At 45.9% G+C, this 7,500-nt stretch overlaps 1 protein-coding gene across 5 annotated transcripts in view; it reads right to left on the bottom strand.

Annotated features, from left to right (window-relative positions):
* sh3pxd2aa (SH3 and PX domains 2Aa) overlaps nucleotides 1-7,500 on the bottom strand; it is a 334,085-nt gene that overhangs the window by 122,228 nt on the left and 204,357 nt on the right. Inside the window, exon 1 of one of the 5 annotated variants that reach the window (XM_063200293.1) lies at nucleotides 3,541-3,790. The exons of the other annotated variants lie outside the window; for them this stretch is intronic. The gene's annotated coding sequence lies outside the window, so the exon portion shown is untranslated. Of the gene's footprint in view, nucleotides 1-3,540; nucleotides 3,791-7,500 lie in introns of those variants that run through there. 5 annotated transcript variants of the gene reach the window in all.

Here is a 7,500-nt window from a genome sequence, read left to right on the forward strand (position 1 = left end):
TATGCTGAAAATTGCCTTCATCATACTCCTTCCTGTAACTTGTGACAAAGCCTTATCGTCCAAATGTGTCCCGATTTAGAGATTTTTCTATGTTAAATGTGCAGGAACTACAATATCCAGCGTAACACCAAGGCTTTGAAGGCATTTTTCAGCTTTTATGTTGGCACAGTTACTGCACGTTGCCTTTGTATAGGGCAGTGATGGCCTTTCCAAACTCCCACAAGTGCATACTGCAGCAGGGTCTGTCTGATATATCCACTGACATTTCAGAGATGACACGAGCCTTTTTCCCCAGTCTCACTCCTCCCTTTCTTCCTTTCTGTCTATCCCTCCATTGATATTGGTCCAGTAGAGCAGTGTTTCCCAACCTTTTTTGTCTCACGTAAACCTCTTAGTTGTGCCATGAGTACCCCCTAATTCATGTTCTATATCGCCTTCTCTGTCCTTATGTGACTGCCCCATTCATTTTATATAAAAATAACATTTTTCCAAGTACCCCCTGTAGTGTGCTCGCGTACCCCTAGTGGTAAACGTACCCCTGGTTGGGAAACACTGCAGTAGAGGATGTTTAAACCTCTCCTCTATACTGTATCTCTTCTTCTTCATTCTTTTACAATGCGTTTCCTTTTAGCTCTATCAGCATTTTCTTTCCCTTTGCATCTCTCTCTCTCTCTCTCTCTCTCTCTCTCTCTCCCCCTCCCTCTGTTGACCTTCAGCTTCATCCCTCAGTTTCTTTTGTGAAATTCCAACAAACTCCTCCAGCAAATTTGCACATATGGAGACGCACTGCACTGCAGCCATCTTGCCTTGCCGAAGAGGAAATTCCAGGGAAGGTCTTTCACAACATGACAATGTGTTTACAATTGACCGTGACACACTATAACATCTTAACATCTGGCAGGCAGGCAGCGAGAAGGACAGACATACACACACACAGACACACAGACGCACACACGCACGCACGCACGCACGCACGCACGCACGCACGCACGCACGCACACACGCACGCACGCACGCACGCACGCACGCACACACACACACACACACACACACACACACACACACACACACACACACACATATGCACACGGAAAGGCTGATAAGTACTACAAGTGATGTGCGGAGACGATGGCTAGAGCGATACAGTGACAAAGAGATGGCTAGACAGATAGAAAGGCACATCGGAAGAGAGACAGATAGACAGACAGACTGAAACACTGGAAAATATTCCAGGAGACAGAAGTACAGTACACTGGTAATCAGGCAGTCGGACAGTCAGAAAAGTTGGAATTGACAAGGCTGTTGGTATGGTGTCTCTTTCTGTGCTTTTGTTCATGACAGACATACAGACAGACAGACAGGCAGGCAGGAAGGCAGAAAGACTAACAGACAGGCAGACAGACAGAAAGACAGACAGACAGACAGAAAGAGCAAGGAGGGACAAGCCTGGTGTTATGTTGTCTCTAATGATGTCTCTTTCTGTACGGTTGTTCATGAAAGACAGACAGACTGACTGACAGACAGACAGACAGGCAGGCAGGCAGGCAGGCAGACAGGCAGGCAGGCAGGCAGGCAGGCAGGCAGACAGACAGACCAAGGCGGTCTGCTGCCAGCCATGGTGTGAAGGCCTCTTGCTGCGAGTGTATGCATTCCACATGAGGCCAACAGTGTTTAGACTAGCATAGGGTTTCTCAACGGGGGGGCTCTACGCCAAGGGGGCGTTGGAGAGCCCTGGGGGCGTTCAGAAGGATACAGCTGAGAGGGGGAGGTGCTTAGTTGCTATTGGGGGCCATTAGTCTATTTATCGCTGCGCCACAGCGCCCCCTATTTATCTTTTTAATAGTAAGGGGAGGGCAGGCTTATGATGAGGTCAAGAGGGCGTTGGGAGGCTTATAAAGAGATCAGGGGGACGTTGGAAGGCTTATGATGATGTCAAGGGGGCGTTTGTTCAAGGAAAGATTGAAAAGCACTGGACCAGCACATGGCCTACTGATGGACATCAGACACACAAACAACATACACACACACACACACACACACACACGCGCAAGCACAAGCAGTGTTAACTAACACCTTGACAGGCAGATGGCTCAAAGTCAGTTAATTCCTGGCTGCAGGGATCAATGCTGTCTAGTCTCTAGCCAGACTGACATCCCACCTAATCAGCATTACTGTCACACTTAGTACACACACACACACACACACACACACACACACACACACACACACACACACACACACACACACACACACACACACACACACACACACACACACACACACACACACACACACACACACACACACACACATGCATACGGACACATATGCACACACACGCATACACATAGACACACGCTTACCTGGACAAAAACGTGCACGAACGCACGTGCACACACACGCATGCACGCACGCACGCACGCACGCACGCACGCACACACACACACACACACACACACACACACACGCACACGAGCATGTTAAAGATCTATGTTCATCAGTCTCAGTCATGCACTTTCTCTCCTTCACTCCTTCTCTCCTTCACTCTTGTGCTCTGTTCCCTTCTTCTTTTCCCACTTCAATGCCGTTTGCTCCCAAAAGCACAATGGCTTCCACAGAGAAAGTTCAAAAAGTTGTGGCCAAACTCATGCTACACGAAACAATGCAACATCCTCATGTCCCATTGACTTGAAATCAGCATGGGGAAAATATGCCATCACATACATTTACTAACCTTTAAAGGGCAACTCCTGCCAATTTCAATGTGCTGTTGGGGGCAACCTTTGTTTACATTTCAAAAAAACATTTTTATTTATTCCCAAAAGCATCCAAAAGGTTACGCAACATCAGCAGACAGCTAGCAAACAGCGATACCTTTTGGGAAAATATTTGGAGTAGGCCTATGCTCATTTAAAAAAAAAATGTAAACAAAAGTTGCCCCCATTAGAATAGCTCATATCTCAGAAAGGGCTGGGCCAAAAACTGCGGCGTCACCGGCACAGCACATTGAAATTGGCAGGAGTTGCCCTTTAACATGGAAATGGACAATAAAACAAATATGATAAGTGTAAAAAACAAGGCTGTGCATTTATTTTCATTGTATCTTGGGGGTAAAAATATCGTTATTACTCGGTATCGGCAAGTACAGACATTAATGCACTCATACTCGTATCGGTTTAAAAAAACAGTGGTATCTTCCAAACATAGTTCTCTCTTTATCTAATCAAAGTGCAATTGGGAATCGAAACAAAATATACACATGCGTGCGCAAGCGAATACACAGACACACAAAAACATACAGCAACTCACAAAGCCACATGTACACACACACTCACACACACACACACTTCATCACCTCCAAGCCCAGACACAAGAAACACACACACACACACACGCCCAGACGCCCGCCCACCAGCAAGCATGCACACCCGCACACCCACACACCCGCACCCACACACAAACACACTCAACACAAAAAACAAAGCTCACACAGTACATCAACTGTTGAATGCAACCGCTTCAATGCTTCCATCCTCCTACCTCTCAACGCCGCAGGGAAATGTTTAAATAGTCTGCTTTTCTCTTCCCCTTCACTTTCTCTCCTTCACTCCTTCTCTCCTTCACTCTTGTGCTCTGTTCCCTTCTTCTTTTCCCACTTCAATGCCGTTTGCTCCCAAAAACACAATGGCTTCCACAGAGAAAGTTCAAAAAGTTGTGGCCAAACTCCTCAAGAAACTGTTCTCGCCGCGGTAACACAATAGCCATTGGTGATGTCACTCCTCGCTTACTTGGCAGAGACAGGGAGGATGGAGAGAGCAAGAGAGAGCGAAAGAGAGAGAGGAGGGGGGGTGGAGAGAACAAGAGAGATAGAGAGAGAGAGAGGTTGAGAGAGAGAGAGAGGTAGAGAGAGAGAGAGAGACAGAGAGAGAGAGAGAGAGAGAGAGAGACAGAGAGAGACAGAGAGAGACAGAGAGAGACAGAAAGAATCCACAGCAAGGAGGAAGGAAGGATGGAGAGTGAAAGAGAGAGAGGCTGACTGGCTGGCTGGATGGGTGTTGGACCAAGATCTGAGTCTGACTCAATCTTCAAGATTACAAGCAGCCACGAAGGACAAAAACGTTTTTTGTGTGTTAAAAAAACAATAGGGGTGGAATTGTTTTTTTCCCCCTTTTCTGTCATTTACGGTGTGTGTGTGTGTGTGTGTGTGTGTGTGTGTGTGTGTGTGTGTGTGTGTGTGTGTGTGTGTGTGTGTGTGTGTGTGTGTGTGTGTGTGTGTGTGTGTGTGTGTGTGTGTGTGTGTGTGTGTGTGTGTGTGTGTGTGTGTCTGAAACAACAGGGCTATGGAGGGCTTTTCCTGGATGCCACGAGGAGAGAGGAGGAGGAGGAGGAAGAGGATGAGAGGAGGAGGAGGAGTGGAGGAGTGATGCAATGCCTTTGGCTTGCCTATTTCACAGACAAATTGCAACACGCATGCACGCACACGCACACACACACACACACCCTTTCCACTCACACACAAACACACAAATGTTTGACATACAAGACAAATGCGTTGTGACGTACACTCCATCAAACTCATGGATACATTTTGACATGCACTCTCTTACATACGCACACATACATTGGTAAACATACACATATTTTGACACAGAGATCCATGAATTCTGACACACAAAAGTATTTTCGACAGTTCCTTGATTAATGAGCATTCTAACATTCTCGTTTGGAGGTCATGCCCAGAACACAAAACAGCAGGATTGTAACCAGAAGATCCAGAGGGAGGGAACTCCCTTACAATACACACGGAGAGAAAAAGATAGAGAGAGAGAGAGAGAGAGAGAGAGAGAGAGAGAGAGAGAGAGAGAGAGAGAGAGAGAGAGAGAGAGAGAGAGAGAGAGAGAGAGAGAGAGAGAGAGAGAGAGAGACTCCCCACTCACGATACAACACAATTACAGAGCTGAGATGAGATGAGTCCAATGCACCTCACTTTGGGACTGACTTGGCTACATGCTAAGCTAGCTGTGGCTAACACTAGAGTCTACACTCACAGCTACTATGATCTGTGTGTAACAGATAAGGACAACGCTTTTTCTCCATGAAGACATAACAATACGTTACTTTTATTGGTCACTCTTATCTAGAGTTATTGACACACTGTGAATTAGATAGGGACAGTCCGTAAGCAATCATACATACTGTGCACCTCACTCTGGGACTGACAGAGCTAATCGCTAATGTAGGAATGGCAAGCGTTAGCGCTCACACCCACACCCGCATATGTAGGATCCAACTCAATATCTAACCTCCCATTCTCTACTTTTGCATTTTGGCCTTGTGCTTTACAGACGCCCCGCCTCCGTGGAGAAAATAATATCTCCATGGAGGTACCGTCCCGCCGCACTGCTCCCTTGGGGCGCCATTGGGGGCTGACCCTTGCACGGGTGAGGCATAAATGCAATTTCGGTGTGTGCAGTGTGCACTTGTGTACTGTGGAGTGCTGTGTCACAATGACAATGGGAGTTGGAGTTTACCAGGTGGGGCTTTCGGTTTTCGCTTTCGCTTTCGATATCAGCCTTTGGCTAACTTTTCCTTCATTCAAAATCCTGATTGCAAATGAGAAAATGAACTTTCAATGTTTTGCTTTTGCAAGATCTTGAATAAAACGTCTATTGCCGATTGTAACGTATGGGGGTTACATTTACATATACCACCCCACAGGTGGGCGCTGTGCCTTGTGGTAGTGCCAATCACATACTAAGTGTGTATGCAGTGAACTCTTGAATCAGTAAACCAATGACCTTGCACCGGCACCGATAGGTTTGGCGGGGGGTGTAATTAACCAGTGTGCTCTTCCCCATCCTCCTCCATGACTGAGGTACCCTGAGCATGGTACCATCCCGTCGCACAGCTCCCTTTCGGGCGCCATTGGGGGCTGCTCCATTGTATGCAGTGTGCTTTGTCACAATGACAATGGGAGTTGGAGTTCCCCAGTTGGGCTTTCACTTGCACTTCACCAGCTAAAAGGAGAAGACGGGAGTTTGGATATTGCAATCATAAGCAGAAACCCAATGACCTTTTACCTAACATTACAGTACATTACGAGGACACCAGAAAAAGGGGAGGACAGGAGGATGGATATTGAGCTGGACCCATTAAGGCCTGAAGGTAGTAGAGTGCACTACGTATAGGAGCCGAGCCGCACATGGTTTTCATAAACACATCATAAATACATCTGCTGTCACTCGAATCCGGATTTATCGACTCACTGTTAACTGTAGGGACAGTCCGATGAGAGAAGAAACTCCCTTGCAGTATGATAGGACAGCATGATCTCACAGAATTTCGTGAAATGAACACGGACCATACTGTAGTTACATATTTTGTTTTTGGCAAATCTCTGAAACTGCCTGCCACATATTTCGTGTCCCAGGGGTCTGTGTTAACTTCGCAGGGGTTTGTGTTAATTTCATAAACGTATCATAATACATTTGCTGTCACTCGAATCCAGATTTATCGACTCACTGTAAATTGTAGGGACAGTCTCTCAATGAGAGAAGACATTCCCTTACAGTATGATACTGCCTGCCACATATTTTGCGTCCCAGGGGTCTGTGTTAACTTCACTGGGGGTTTGTGTTAATTTCATAAACATATCATTATACATTTGCTGTCATTCGAATCCAGATTTATCGACTCACTGTAAACTGTAGGGACAGTCCGGTGAGAGAAGAAACTCCCTTACAGTATGATATGACAACATGATCTCACAGAATTCCGTGGACCATAGTGACAAAATCTGTGAAACTGCCACATATTTCGCACCTCAGGGGTCCGTGTTAATTTCACAGATGTTTGACGTTCATTGTGTCTAACTGTAATTATGTTTTATTTCAGACAGGCTTTAAAGCACGTCACACATCAACATCCATGTGACCATCTGAGGAAAACAGAAAGCGATATCATCAAAAAATGTAAAAGAAGTCAAAGAAAACAATTTTACATCTCTGAAATAGAAGAAAATGTAAAGCTTTAATTTCCCAGAATTCTGTAAGATCAGGTTGGATATGACAGCACGTGGCATGATATGGATCTGATATGAGGTCCACACAGCTCAGCAAGGGAACGAGTGAGCTAATCACTAAGCTAGGTGTGGTTAACACTAGCAAACACACCCATAGCTACAGTAAAGCAGCCAGTATGTAGCATAACTTTGCAGCATATGGTCCGTATAAACACGTTGTTATAATGTATTGCATTACAGTGTGATTTAGCTGATGGAGCTACCCAGAAGGGAGTTGCATTGAATAAGGTAGCCTACTGGGCAGAATTGTTCCCCTGGAACAAGGAGGGGTTTACATGCCTTGCTCAAGGGCACTTCAATCCTGAATGAGGGGAAAACTTGCTTTTTTTTCACTACCCCACCCAAATGTTCCTTCACTCCACACCTCATTTTGTCCACAACTGATTCATGAATCTGCAATGCTTCGATTCTGAAAAACA

This window comes from Engraulis encrasicolus, chromosome 1, assembly GCF_034702125.1.
Source record: "Engraulis encrasicolus isolate BLACKSEA-1 chromosome 1, IST_EnEncr_1.0, whole genome shotgun sequence".
Taxonomy (NCBI): Eukaryota; Metazoa; Chordata; class Actinopteri; order Clupeiformes; family Engraulidae; genus Engraulis; species Engraulis encrasicolus.